The sequence below is a fragment of the Trichomycterus rosablanca genome, chromosome 18 (assembly GCF_030014385.1).
Source record: "Trichomycterus rosablanca isolate fTriRos1 chromosome 18, fTriRos1.hap1, whole genome shotgun sequence".
In the NCBI taxonomy this organism is placed as follows: Eukaryota; Metazoa; Chordata; class Actinopteri; order Siluriformes; family Trichomycteridae; genus Trichomycterus; species Trichomycterus rosablanca.
Window position 1 is genome coordinate 26,760,461 of NC_086005.1, and position 15,822 is coordinate 26,776,282.

General features: G+C 43.6%; 1 protein-coding gene across 1 annotated transcript in view; it reads right to left on the reverse strand.

The window, feature by feature from the left end:
• The window catches only part of kcnj6 (potassium inwardly rectifying channel subfamily J member 6), a 48,069-nt gene extending 33,423 nt beyond the window's left edge, over positions 1–14,646 (reverse strand). The window contains exon 1 of the mRNA XM_063013576.1: positions 14,592–14,646. The gene's annotated coding sequence lies outside the window, so the exon portion shown is untranslated. The remainder of the gene's footprint in view (positions 1–14,591) is intronic.
• Between the last annotated feature and the right edge of the window lie 1,176 nt (positions 14,647–15,822).

A 15,822-nucleotide genomic window follows, 5' to 3' on the forward strand; every position in this document is an offset into this window, starting at 1 on the left:
CAGAGATACCAAATTGTCCATGAATGTGTTCGATATAACCTTGTGAATGGATGAACCTTGTGTAATGAGTAACTACCGTTTCTGTCATGAATGTAACCAAAGTGTAAAACATGACGTTAACATTCTAATAAACAAACAAACAAACACTGCAGAAGTGAGAGGACAATTTACACCCGCTAAATAAACACAGCAGATGAAACAGCTATAAAAAGAGTCTCTGTCCCTTCCCTTCACAGCTAAAAATGTTTAACATTCATTCGGTGCCAAGTATTGATTTGATTTAAAAGTAGCTCAGGAAAAAAAAGCTCACGTGTAGAGTCTCTATTATGGGCCGTGTTCACAAGTGACATCTCAATAAGCACGTTTGCTCCTCATGAATATTACAACAGAGAAAAATCCTAAAATGGTACCGCTCGCTTTCGGGAGCAGAAAGAAGGAGACGCATTATATGACCGAGCCTTTAGCAGAGCGGTTTATACTCTCCTTTATGTGTCTGTTCTAAATGTATTTTAAAAGTACAGTTTAAAATACATTTAGAACAGGGTCTGTCTGAAACCCTAGCTCTCTCTCTACACAGACACATTTTATGTCATCCTACTCCCGAGAAGAGGGCGTGTCTAAATTCTTACATCCCGTAAAATGCTCCTACTGAGGCGCCTTAATTCTGAGTGATAATCTGACTGAATACTGACGGCGCGTCCGACGCTTCCTCAGTGCTGAAAGCAATCCCAGCATGACTGAATCCCAGAAAAAAATGACAAACGTGGTGGACGAATGGAATGCGGAGCAACCAACGGAGATCTTTTCAAATGTAAACAAATTCTCATTGATTTTTAAATTGTATAAAGGGGCATGTTAGCTGGCGTGCTAGCAGGGTGTGCCGCCTTAGCCCATTGGTTTGAATGGTATGAGACTAACTGTGTTAGCTTATTAAGCTAAAACTGCGGTGACATAAAAGAAGTGCGTCTAAATACTCTCTCTCTATTGAGGCAGCTGATCAGGTAGGCAGTAGGCAGCAAGGCAGCTCACAAGGTTTGAATACAGACCCTGTATGACTGAAGTATATGGACACCTGATCAAGAGCTTTTTGAACGTTTTTCCCAAACCATGGGCATTCATGTGGTGTCGACCCCTGGTTTGCGCCTATTAAAGCCTACAACCTTTAAAGTGTGTCTGTGGGAATATGTGCACGTTTAGTCAGACATAGTGGACAATGATGGTGGACAAGAATACCTGGCTTAAAATTGGTCAATCAATCTCAAATGTGGTTAATCATGTTAAGGTCATGGCTCTGTGAAGAACCCTGGAGGTTCTTTACCAGGCTTCCTCAAACTGTTGTCTTAAAGTTTAAGACATGTTATTTATTTTATATAATTGGATGTATTCACCTGGTAATAATAGATGTGACTGAAACACCTAAACTTAATTAGCATGAGTGTCAGATACATTTGGTTTGATTGTAGTGTGAAAATGAATTTAAGTTCGGAAGTTGTGGGAATTGATGTGGGTTTGAGAGTTGCATTATGGGAGTGGTTGGATTGGAAGTTGCGCTGTGGTCATGGTTGTGGGGTTTTAATGTGCTGTTATTTGAATTACAGTAGAGCTGCAGTGTGGAAATGGTTGTGGGTTTGGGAATACCAGTAGCAGTTTTCTGCACTTTGTATCGACAGGCTTGTGAAAATTAGGTTCGTGGAAATTCAGGTTGTAACCAGATAGGTGCATTTCCACAGAAAATGTGGGTGTGAGTATGTGGTGGATTGAGTACTTTAGGCGAGATATGTGAATGTGTGTGAAAGGTATTCAGGGGAATTAATACTTTTGCTTAGATATGTGATTATGTGTATGTAAGCATGTATTGGTTGGGTGTGAATGCCTTTGCATAGATATGTAGATATGTGATTGTGTGTATGCAAGCATGTATTTGGTTGGGTGTAAAAACCTTTGCTAATATGTGATTGTGTGTATGTAAGCATGTATTGGTTGGGTGTGAATACCTTTGCTTAGATATGTGATTGTGTGTATGTAAGCATATATTTGGTGGATTTGAATGATTTTTGCACTTATTTTGTGACATTTTCTTGTTTTTCTCTTTGATGTCACGGCTGATTATGTTTCTGAACATCACATCCATTACTAAACCAATAATCACGCAGGACTGTTTGCTGTAACACTAAATAAATTGCCAGCTAGCGACGCTGGGATTCCTGCTACGTCTGGTTTTGTTTCTTGTTTGTCATGTTTGTTTGTTTTTTTGCTCCATCTGCTGAGAAATGACCGGAGTCATACATCACATTACACACACACACACACACACACACACACACACACACACACACACACACACACACACACACACACCGGGCGTATCGGCTGCTGCCATCTATATTATGATCTCCGTTCTGGATTTGTGTAGTCTAACTAATCGAGAAGGCTGGAAACACGACGACAGCAGGCTGTGGCCACCAAGAACAAAAGAAAACGCAAAGTACGTTTACATTTGGTCGTTCACCAGACGTCCTTATCAGGAGGGACTTACGAAAACATGCAGACAAAAGAACGTGCTGAATATAAAAGGATTTACGACCCGACAAACAAGGTTCTTATAATAGATTTAATTATTGTGAGTGTAACAAGGGCAAAAAGACTCAGTACAATGAAGCCTGAAGCCGTGAGCTCGTGTGGTGTAACAGTAACTGCAGTGCCTGGGTCCCGGGGGGTCGAATTCAAGCTGGGCTCACATTTACAGAAGGTACATGGCGTTACTGGAACCTCTCTGTGGAGAGGGCATATCAGTGCAGGTCCCAAGCCTGGACGTACAGTACTATGACAGTATACACCGATCAGCCATAACATTAAAACCACCTCCTTGTTTTTACTCACATTGTCCATTTCATCAGCTCCACTTACCATATAGAAGCTCTTTGTAGTTCTACAATTACTGACTGTAGCCCATCTGTTTCTCTACATGTTTGTTAGCCCTCTTTCATGCTGTTCTTCAATGGTCAGGACCCCCACAGGACCACCACAGAGCAGGTATTATTTAGGTGGTGGATCATTCTCAGCACTGCAGTGACACTGTCATGGTGGTGGTGTGTTAGTGTGTGTTGTGCTGGTATGAGTGGATCAGACACAGCAGCGCTGCTGGAGTTTTTAAACACCTCACTGTCACTGCTGGACTGAGAATAGTCCACCAACCAAAAATATCCAGCCAACAGCGCCCCGTGGGCAGCGTCCTGTGACCACTGATGAAGGTCTAGAAGACGACCGACTCAAACAGCAGCAATAGATGAGCAATCGTCTCTGACTTTACATCTACAAGGTGGACCAACTAGGTAGGCATGTCTAATAGAGTGGACAGTGAGTGGACACGGTATTTAAAAACTCCAGCAGCGCTGCTGTGTCTGATCCACTCATACCAGCACAACACACACTAACACACCACCACCATGTCAGTGTCACTGTAGTGCTGAGAATGATCCACCACCTAAATAATACCTGCACTGTGGTGGTCCTGTGGGGATCCTGACCATTGAAGAACAGAGTAAAAGGAGGTTAAAAAGTTTGTAGAGAAACAGATGGACTACAGTCAGTAATTGTAGAACTACAAAGTGCTTCTAAATGGTAAGTGGAGCTGATAAAATGGACAGTGAGTATGGAAACAAGGAGGTGGTTTTAATTGTTATGGCTGATCAGTGTATATTGTCAAAGCAATTGAGGGTTCAGAGCCTTGCTCAAGGGCCCAGCAGTGGCAACCTGGCCGTGGTGGAGCTTGAACCAGCGATATTTCGATTACTAGTCCAGTACAACTGCCCAGATAAATAGGAGGATAACATCAAAAGGCATCCAACGTAAAACTGTGTCGAATAAATACGCAGATGAATGATCCACTGTGGCGACGCCTAGCAAGAGCCGCCGAACGGAATCATCATGATTATCATCATCGCAATAAAGGCAGAACCCGCCCTCGTCTACGTTTAATACAGAGTGAATTTGGAAAAACGAGAAGTAATATTATCAGGATTTTCACAGAACGCTTTTCTAAACATGACGGGTAACTTGCAATGACTTAATGCATCATTAGTTCTGATGTTTTATTTATGGTCCTTTATGCAGATAGAGAAGAGAATGAAACAGTAATTGCTTGCAAGCCAGACAGCGCTCAACAAATAACCCGCCAAAGCGTTACCGAGTAATGGAATCAGTTCTGCAGCGCTCGCATAAATATTCCATTCAGAGAGACGAGTGCCCACACAGCCGAGTTCTCCGGGCTCAAACTCAGCTCGGACGGACCGAAAGACGGTCTGCTGTGGTCAGCTTCGAGGGTGCAACAGTGCCCATGGCATGGACATATATGAAGGTACCACTGATGCAGGGGTGGATGTTAGGATTTAGGAGACACAAGCTGCCATCAAGGCTGCATCTTTCCTTCAGTAAGACAATACCAGGTCTCATTGTCTGAGCGTGAGTGCACCGAGTGTGAGTGCTTGACTGTCCTGCCTGCAGTCCTGATGGGTCTCCTTTTAAAAATGTATGGCACATCATAAAGAGGAGAATCGGACCACAGATTCTGAAGCTAAAAAGCCACAAACATGTGGAAACAATGCTCCAAATTTTGCATAAATCATCACTCACTCACTTTCTTAACCGCTTATCCAATCAGGGTCGTGGGGGGTGCTGGAGCCTATCCCAGCTTTTCAATGGGTGCAAGGCACACAGTAACACCCTGGCCGCCCTATAAATCATAGACACACAATATAGACAAAAGTATTGGGACGCTCATTCAAATGTGTTACAGTCACAGCAATCGCTACCAGGTGTAATAAATCAACTATATAGAAAAGTATATCCTTCCAACAGTTTAGGAAAGGACCTTTCCTGTTCTAGCATGAAAGCAATGTTTCAAAGACTTTCTTGATTGACATCAGTGCCAGCCATACAAATGCTCTTTTGAGTAAATGGGCACAAATTCCAACAGACATAAATCAAGGTCTAGTGAGAATCTTCTCAGAAGAGCGGCTGCTGTTATAGCTGAAAGGATCACTTAAAGGTCACTCTGTTTTAATACCATTTGTTTTAGACAAGGGTGGCACAGTGGCTCAGTGGGTAGCACTGTCACCTCACAGCAAGAAGGTCCTGGGTCCGATCCCCAGGCGGGGCGGTCCGGGTCCTTTCTATGTGGAGTTTGCATGTTCTCCCCGTGTCTGTGTGGGTTTTCTCCGGGAGCGCCGGTTTCCTCCCACAGTCCAAAAACATGCAGTCAGGTTATTTGGAGACACTGAATTGCCCTATAGGTAAATGAGTGGGTGTGTGTGTCTGCCCTGCAATGGACTGGCGCCCCGTCCAGGGTGTTACTGTGTGCCTTGAGCCCATTGAAAAGCTGGAATAGGCTCCAGCACCCCCCGCGACCCTGATTGGACAAGCGGTTAAGACAGTGAGTGAGTGTGTTAGACAAGCTGAAGGTCAGGTGTCTAAATACTTTTGGCCACAGAGTGTAGATTGTGTGTAAGTGTGTGTGTGTGTGTGTGTGTGTTCAGGTGTCTTAGTGTCAGCCCCCTTTTCCCCTTCCCAGCTGTGAGGAAGCAAATAAGGAAACTCTCTGCACAGCGGGCACTAATCACAAACTGAAAGCATCTCCGAGAAGAATTATCATCTATTTAATCAGGACTAGCAGGTCTACAAGAGTCATCACTCCTCTAAAACACCCTTTCCCCTGCTACTCATTCATCAGCGTCTGAAAAAAAAAAGCTCATGAGGAATGTGTACGCCAGGCTCGACTGCTCGCTCCTCCAGAGCCGCCTGACTCAGCAGAAAGAAATTAAAAACGGTGAGAAAACAGCCACATGGTGCTGAATCCGCCGCACAAGTTCCTTCACAGACAGGCGAGCTCAGGCAGGTCGTCTCGGGCAGGTCGGGGGCACGGAGCATGGACCGCGGTCACGCTGGCTGGTCTGTCATGGCTCACGTCCTCGCTGGGAGTAATAACAGACCGACACCTATTGTGGTCAGCAAAATGAAAAGGATTTTAAATGTGGGTGAAATCGCCGAGTCATCGTTCTGACGGTTTAAAATGAATGTTGGCGCGTCCTCTTATTTTCTGAACGTAACCTTCATATGAGGCAGATGGAAATTTCCTCTTTCAGTGAGACTCTGTGTGGCTGCTGCATTAAATATTGATTATAAAACCATTCTTAGAGACTCTGAGGAATTCTGACCCTTAGTTCTGCAGAATTATGGATTGGAACGGGACTCTGATTGGCCCTTGCACTTACGTACACTATATGGTCAAAATTATAGGATTACCTACACCGACCACTGACAGGTGAAGTGAATAACACTGATTATTTCTTCATCACGGCACCTGTTAGTGGGGGGGATATATTACACAGCAAGTGAACATTTTATCCTCAATGTTGATGTTAGAAGCAGTAAAATGGGCGAGCGTGAGGATCTGAGCGAGTTTGACGAGGGCCAAACTGTGATGGCTAGACGACTGGGTCAGAGCATCTCCAAAACTGCAGCTCTTGTGGGGTGTTCCCGGTCTGCAGTGGTCAGTATCTATCAAAAGTGGTCCAAGGAAGGAACAGTGGTAAACTGGCGACAGGGTCATGGGCGGCCAAGGCTCACTGATGCCCGTGTGGTCCGATCCAACAGACGAGCTACTGTAGCTCAAATTGCTGAAGAAGTTAATGCTGGTTCTGATGGAAAGGGGTCAGAATACACAGAGCATCACAGTTTGTTGCGTATGCGGCAGCAAAAGGAAGACCAACACAATATTAGGTAGGTGGTCATAATGTTATGCCTCATCGGTGTATAATCGTTGGACATCCATCTACCCATCCAGCATGTATATGAAGCGGGCCCATCATTTTTCAGCTATAACAGCCTTTGCTTTCATGACTGCTCATCTACATTAGTAATTAGTACAGAATTGTACACACACACACACACACACACACACATATATATATGTTGGATGAGAAGGCCTGGCTTGCAATCAACATCTCAATTCATCCCAAATGGCGCAAGAAAGGCAACTGCTCTGTACAGGCAACTCGAACCCCTTTTAGACCTCGCTTACAATTTAATACGCTGACTAAGCAATTTAGAATGGATGGTACGCCCATGTGACCCAGGTCCTGATGCGGCAAAGCACCACCCACGTCATCACACTACCACAGCTACACTATACGGCCAGAAGTATTCGTCTCCTGACCATAAACATGGTATTAAAATAGAGTGACCTCTATGTGATTGTCTCAGCTATAACAACAGCCACTCTTCTAATAAGGCTTCTCACAAGACTTTAACGTATGTATGTCTGTGGGAATTTGTGCCCAGTCAGTTACAAGAGCATCTGTATGGCTGGGCACAGATTTTATTCCAGAGCTGCTCAGTGGGGCTGAAGTCAGGGCTCTGTAGGTCACTAGCAGCGTATAACGTCCTGTATATTATTGACATATTACATCTATTAGCAATCGCTGTGTCTGAAACACATAAAATCAATCAAGAACGGGTTTTCCAATACGTTTGTCCATATAGTGTATGCTGGACTGTCTAAATAAGAATCCTACTGTGAACTGCACTGTTACCAGACAGAGTGAGATCCATGATTTTTATTTGATTTGACTTCCCATTAAACATTATTTCCAAAAAGACTGAACACGTTTACACATTTAACACAAAATATTGTGGCGAGTCCTTCAATGAGTGCGAGTTTGCAAATACAAATTCCTGGAAATCGTGATTAGGTCTGCGCCCTAGGCAGCTGTCCAGCCAGTGCTAGTGTTTAGGCTCCAGCGTCTAAAAGCCTGGACTTTCTCCAAGAGAACCAAAGACTCGACCTGACACGCTACGCCAAGAAGCAATGCATAAATATAATCGTATATGACTGATGCGGCTATTATGAGGCCGTTTCTGGCTATTATAAGTCAGTCATGCCAATTTATAACGGCAAACACTTGGAAACAATCTACTGTCGTGCACAGCCAGAGTTCACCTATCCTTAACCAGCTCTAATAAAGCCAACAGGACTGATATTCCGGCATCACGTTTCTCCCGCTCCGTGTTCGCCGGATGGAAAAATCTCTGCTTGGTTGGGGACCGCAGGCCAGGCAGCCATCATCACCATGGCAACACCCAGCTCAGCACGCCAAGCAGCAGATGCACGGTTTGCGGTGTGAAGTGGCGCTTTACGGCCTTCGGCTCTCCTCGATGGCTGTGGCGGTCCAGAATGATCGCCAGATACGGTTAAATTCAGTCTACGACACGCTGGGGACTCTGGGCTGACGGTACTATTATTAAAATGATCCGGTTCGAGGTTTGCATACATTTATCGCGATCGTCTGATCAGTTAGCTGTAACTTTATTACTCGCACTTAACTGGTTAGATTGAGTATTTTTACTAGTCTTGTTTCCTGCATTTATCCAGATTAAGATTTCTGCCTTAATAAAAAAAGCTGCATAATGAGACAGAGATTGTAACTAACCACCCTGTCATTTTTTTTAAAGGTTTAATTATTGCCTGGCTTACCAGTGGTTCAAATTTCCTCATTTAATTACGAGCAGGTTATGCTCACGAGAGGTCCTCAATGAAATGAGGGCTCGCCTGCAAAATCCCTCCTGAATTAGACAGGAAATCCTGTAACTAATGTCTTACACCTAGGGAACAGTCCGAGGACACAGACGTACTTAAACAGCTATTAGTTGAGCTTTTAGTAAACACGACACTGAGAGTATACTGAGTATACTCAGACGAATCAAGACTCTGATACTAAAACCTGTTTCTACTCTTGTTTATACACAAAACCAGTGCAAGACGACGTTAGCTCGGCTTTCAGCTGTACAAACGCAGGAAGAGACGGGGACAAAGGTCTCTGATAATTCCACGGCTAGTTAGCTGAGTGAATAGTGTTGATGTGTGTCATTGTTACCTACATATAATGACAGAACATGTTTGCTGAGAATTTAATGATTGACACTCCTGTACTAAAGATTCGATACCTTTCTTCCCAGCATGAATGCCTGCTAGGCTGACCAGCCACTGACATAAAAATGGCACGTTCAGAAGCATTCTACTGGTGAATAAAATGCTGACATTTAGTGATGGGTCTGCAAACATGAGCAATAAAATCAAACTGGTTCTCTTTAGCTAAGCCGCCATGTATGACAGAATCAGAGAGCTAACGACGTAACTGTATGTTGGGACGTACACCGATCAGGCATAACATTATGACCACCTACCTAATATTGTGTTGGTCCCCCTTTTGCTGCCAAAACAGCCCTGCAACTGTGCTGCATTGTGTATTCTGACACCTTTCTATCAGAACCAGCATTAACTTCTTCAGCAGTTTGAGCTACAGTAGCTCGTCTGTTGGATCGGACCACACGGGCCAGCCTTCGCTCCCCACGTGCATCAATGAGCCGTGGTCACCCATGACCCTGTCGCCAGTTTACCACTGTTCCTTCCTTAGAGCACTTTTGATAGATACTGACCACTGCAGACCGGGAACACCCCACAAGAGCTGCAGTTTTGGAGATGGCCCTCGTCAAATTTGCTCAAATCCTCACGCTCGCCCATTTTTCCTGCTTCTAACATCAACTTTGCGGATAAAATGTTCACTTGCTGCCTAATATATCCCCCCCACTAACAGGTGCCGTGATGAAGAGATAATCAGTGTTATTCACTTCACCTGTCAGTGGTCATAATGTTATGCCTTGTCGGTGTATGGTGTTGTTTTATTGTTCTAGATGCAACTGAAATAGACCCTGGCTGCCCTGTCAGGTAATCAAACCCAAGCCCTTCTAGCTGTGAGGCGACTGTACTACCCACTGCAACAACGTGCGGCATGTAATACACAGTCCTTTGCAAGTTTTGACCTATTGTTGAACTTCATTAAGCATTATTTTAGTGCACAATGTCTATTTATTTAGTGAATTTATCTTTTAATATATTTAACATATTAACATATTTTTCCCCCCATTTTCCTCCCAATCTAGTCGTATCCAATCACCCGATTGCATTACGCTTCCTCTCTACTGATGTCGTCCTCCACTCTGACTGAGGAGAGCCGACACTAACACACGCCTCCTCTGACACGTGTGCAGTAGCTGAGATGTCAGCTCTGGTGTGCTAGCGTGTTTAATAATGTACTTAAATTTGGCAAATACACAGTACATGTGCAGAGGTGTGATCTCTGCTGAGGACGTGCTCACGTCTAGTGTTCATTACTTTACTGTAAAATAATCATAAATTAAATTTACGGTTATTATTAACAGGCTGTTATTAATAATGATAGATCACAAACTACGATTTTAGGCTCATGTTTATACATTTATGTTTTATCAGCCAAGATAACCTGCCGTAAGATACTTTTGAGACTGTGTTCATATAGTAAGTGAGTGATCACTATTTCTATCTAATTGCTATGGGTGCAGTGGCGTACCGGAGTGCTGGGCTTCACTTTGAGGCCATGTGGGGTAATGTAGTGCTTTACAGAGACTTTAAAGTTAATACCACACTTATTTAAGGCTTTTACATGAGCGTAAAGCGTCGTCAAACAATCACAAAGTCAAAGTCAGTCTTGTTACATGTAAACCAAAAACAACTCTGGTGAAAAGTGAATAAATAAATGTAATAGTTTCCTGGACGTTACTGATCAACCATTTACGCATTGAGAGAGATTAAGAGTATTTCATTTTCATTTCATTTTTAGCATTTAGTGGACGCTTTTATCCAAAGCGACTTACAGTACTGCGACAGTATACAGTCCTAGCTATAGCTTAGGTATAGACCGTTTGATTACTAGTCCAGTACCTTAACCACTAGGCTACAACTGCCTGTATTTGAAAAACATCCAAATAATTATAATAATAGACAGTAAAAACAAACAGTCAGGTTCTGATCGGCTTGTTCTTGTCAGCTTTTTCTTTTATATAGGCCAAAGGGAAATCAGGCTCGATTAGTAACGCAGACACAGTTGCTTTCCAGCAGTGCTTAGATACACACAGGACCGAAAGTGACCGTTCACTCTCCATGGTGCTGGAGATATTTACACTGCTATAAACAAACAGTTCGGGTTCGCGAGTGTTTCAGACATTCGGAGTATTCCAGCGATACGATCCGTCAACAGCCGATATGGCCGTTATTATTATATGATAAAGAGCTTAAAGAGTTTAAAGTGGTCATAGGATTAAAGAAATTGCAAGTTAGGCTTTGTAAAGTATAGTATTATTTCATCTAGGCTTATGTATCGCTCCTATAGAAGTATACACCAATCAGTCATAACATTATGACCACTTTCTTAATATTGTGTTGGTCCCGCTTTTGCAGCCCCATATGCAACAAACCGTGATGCTCTGTGTATTCTGACTCCTTTCTATCAGAACCAGCATTAACATCTTCAGCAATTTGAGCTACAGTAGCTCGTCTGTTGGATCGGACCACACGGGCCAGCCTTCGCTCCCCACGTGCATCAATGAGCCTTGGCCGCCCATGACTCTGTCGCCGGTTTACCACTTTTGATAGATACTGACCACTGCAAACCTGGGAACACCCCACAAGAGCTGCTGCAGTTTTGGAGACGCTCTGACCCAGTCGTCTAGCCATCACAATTTGGCCCTCGTCAAACTCACTCAGATCCTCACGCTCGTCCATTTTTCTTGCTTCTAACATCAACATTGAGGATAAAATGTTCACTTGCTGCCTAATATATCCCCCCCACTAACAGGTGCCGTGATGAAGAGATAATCAGTGTTATTCACTTCACCTGTCAGTGGTCATAATGTTATGCCTGATCAGTGTATATCATTATTATAAAAAAAAAAAACTATGCATGGATAAAAAGAGTGGCATGTTCTCCTTGGTGTTGATTTAACTGTGTTATGTGTCACACATTCACTGAACAAAACACATCAGTGAATTATTAAAAGAAACAAAACGTACCAAATCTGCTCTCAGTATCAGATCAGGAGCTTAACTGGATTTGGTTTCTCAGCATGAACGTACCCAGACACTCCAGGTCGTTTCGGGTGAGAAATGGAGTGTACGCCGACGTCGCGCATCCATCAGTCATGATACTGGGTCGTAAAGGACGTGTGAGGTATCCGTCGAGTCCTTATCTGTGTCCTTTTCCCATATACACCGTCCCTCCTCTCTGGTTTCCTGTCCTTTCCATTTGCACTCGTGTTGTCCCGAACCCGAACCGCGCGCCCTTCAGTCTTTCCAATGAGAGATTGCAGAGTCGCCATGGAGACGGATAGAGCTCGCATCCAGAACGCTACACGGATTTCTCTCTCGCGTCCTCTCTCTCTCTTTATGTCTCTCTCTCTCATCTTGCTAAGGTAGCCATTTATTTTTAATTCAAGCTACACTTATAAACGCAACCTATCCATGATCCTCCATAAGAGTGTACATAACTTTATATCATGATATATACGATGATAGTCATTTTCTAACCGAATCCAATTCTGTTGTTTTATTATTTATGTAAATAACATCTGTAATCAGTTTACAATCACGACTGCTTTATTTTAAACTGAAACAAAAGCTTGCTTAGTGTCAGATGTATTACACAGCAGAGCTGGGGTGCCTTTTAATTACAAACTCCACTTGGAGTCCCGCACAGGTCAAATCTCACTTTAGCTTTCTGCTTTCTCATCTTTACCACTGATATGAGAGAAGCAACACTATTGTGTGGCAGTTCACACTGCAGCTGTAATGTTTGTTTGTGTGTTTATTGGGATTTTAACTTCATATTTTTTGGTTACATTCATGATAGGAACGGTAGTTACTCATTACACAAGATTCATCAGTTCACAAGTCACAGACAATTCCAATTCACCTCACTGCATGTATTTGTACTGTGGGAGGAAACTGGAGCTCCCGGAGGAACATGCAAACTCCACACAGAAAGGACCTGGACCGCACCATCTGGGGATCGAACCCTGTGAGGCGACAGTGCTACCCACTAAGCCAACGTGCCGCCCCCAGCTGTAATGACCTTGCCGTTGTAACTCGGATGCCAGGTAACTTAATGCCATGTTTGTTTTGGGCGCGAGAACATCGGAACACATACATGGACGAACATGATAAAACATGCAAAACTTCCTGCAAACAGTCCAGAACTCACTACGGACTTTATCACAGACTGCAACTGTTTACATTATTATTATTATTATTATTATTATTATTATTATTGCTAGTTATACTGTTACTTCAATTTAATTTTGTGTTTGTATGATTTGTGTGAATCCTATTTATTTAAATTATCATCCAGGCCACCCAAGCAGGACGGGAATCCCTGTTGAGTCTGGTTCTTTAATTTCCTTTGGGATCAATAAAGTATCTATCCATCCATCCATCCATCCATCCATCCATCCATCCATCTGGTAATTTTAAGGGAGTTTTTCCTGTCGCTGTCACCCTCGATTTGCTCAACAGGGGTTTTTGGTCTGTCGGTCCTGGATTCTGTGAAGTTGCTTTGAGACGATGTCCATTGTAAAAAGCACTATACAGATAAATTTTACTTGACTTGACTTGGCGGCAGGGTTGGAACCCTGGTCCCCAGGACCTTGATACTGTGTGGAACTCACAGTACGTTCTGCTCTACATATTATCATTTTTAACAAAGAATAGCATTCACACTCTGGACAATCTGGATTAAGTTAAAGCAGGTAAGCAAATGGTGTAAACGTGTACACACAAGCATTACTGTATTTGTTTACAGGCCACAGAGGGGCCGGTTAAAGCTTTTTATGAGAGGACATTCGGTCCAGACTGTTTGTGCTAATCAAAGTCAGACCAAGTTAGTTAGTTAGTTTATTAGGATTTTAACGTCATGTTTTACACTTTGGTTACATTCGTGACAGAAACGGTAGTTACTCATTACACAAGATTCATCAGTTCACAAACACAGTCGTGGACAGTTTAGTATCTCCAATTACCTCACTTGCATGTCTTTGGACTGTGGGAGGAAACCGGAGCACCCGGAGGAAACCCACGCAGACACGGGGAGAACATGTAAACTCCACACAGAAAGGACCCGGATCGCCCCACCTGGGGATCGAACCCAGGACCTTCTTGCTGTGAGGCGACAGTGCTACCCACCGAGCCAATGTGCCGCCCATCAGACCAAGTCAGAACAATAATAAATGGCTGCTGATGTTCATTATTAACATTAAATGTTTACTGACAAAGACTGTGAATACAATACTCGTTTAATAAACACTAGAAAATGTCCAGATGAGGCCTAAAGCGTTCAGTGTGCTGCTAGTCTGTATTTATGTCAATTCCTAAACTCCATCAGTTTGGACTGTTGCATCCTGTAGTGACAATGAGTTCCATCCATACTACCATACAGTACTAAACAGTATGTAAAAATAGTGCGCAACCTTATGTGCACCCACTCTTCAGTAGACTAGTGTGCACCAGGTAGCCAATGGCGACTTCTTACATTACCAGAACGTTTTTTATCGATTGTGAGATGACAGGCGTTATGTAACACACACCCCCTCCACACACACACACACACACACACAGTTGGAAAACGCTGGCTCTGTAAGACGAAAGGAGGAAGAGGAAGGTGAATTCGTACCTGTCGTTATTCTTCACTCATTCATTCTCCCTCATCGTCATTCCTCCGTTTCCTCCAGCATCTCACAATGAAATCCATCTCCTCTCCTCTCAGCTCATCCTGTCATCTTCTCTTCCGCCGAGCTGCTGAAGCCGAGAGGGGCTGAGAGAGAGTGAGAGAGGGATGGGGGAGGTATGAGAGAGAGAGAGAGAGAGAGAGAGAGAGAGAGAGAGAGAGAGAGAGAGAGAGAGAGAGAGAGAGAGAGAGAGGTAAAACACTGGTGAGAATGAGAGAGAGGAGGGAGGAGGAGGAAAGGAGGAGGAGGAGGAGGATGATAACAGACTAAAAGAAAGAAACAGACCGGCTACTCTCCACGTTTTGGGTGGCACCATGGCTCAGTGGGTAGCACTGTCGCCTCACAGCAAGAAGGTCCTGGGTTCGATCCCCAGGTGGAGCATTCTGGGTCCTTTCTGTGCGGAGTTTGCATGTTCTCCCCGTGTCTGTGTGGGTTCCTCCCACAGTACAAGTACGTCCCTCAGTGCAAGTGAGGTGAATTGAAGATACTAAATTGTCCAAGACTGTGTTCGATATATCCTAATAAACAAACAAACCTGGATTCGATTCCCTGGTGGGGCGGTCCGGGTCCTTTCTGTGTAGAATTTGCATGTTCTCCCTGAGTCTGTGTAGGTTTCCTAATGGAGCTCCGGTTTCCCCCCGCAGTCCAAAGACGTCCAAGTGAGGTGAATTGAAGCTACTAAATTGTCCATAACTGTGTTTGACATTAAAGAATCCTAATAAATAAAGTTTTGCAGTTTATAGGTTACTAGGGGTGTTCCAACACACTCAGCTCACGGTTCGATTCAGTGTTCAATATCCCCACTATTAAATAAATAATATAAAATAATTATGAATAAATAAATGACAGAAGTTTACTAGAAACAGTGAAAACCAGCGTGTCAGGTTTTCTTGTCTAGACCCATGAAATGAAAGATTACAAAACTACCAAGTATTTATTATTATTTATTTATTAGGATTTTAACGTCATGTTTTACACTTTGGTTACATTCATGACAGGAACGGTAGTTACTCATCACAGTCATGGACAATTTAGAGTCTCCAATTCACCTCATTTGCACGTCTTTGGACTGTGGGAGGAAACCAGAGCTCCCAGAGGAAACCCACGCAGACATGGGGAGAACATGCAAACTCCACACAGAAAGGACCCGGACCGCCCCACCTGGGGATCGAACCC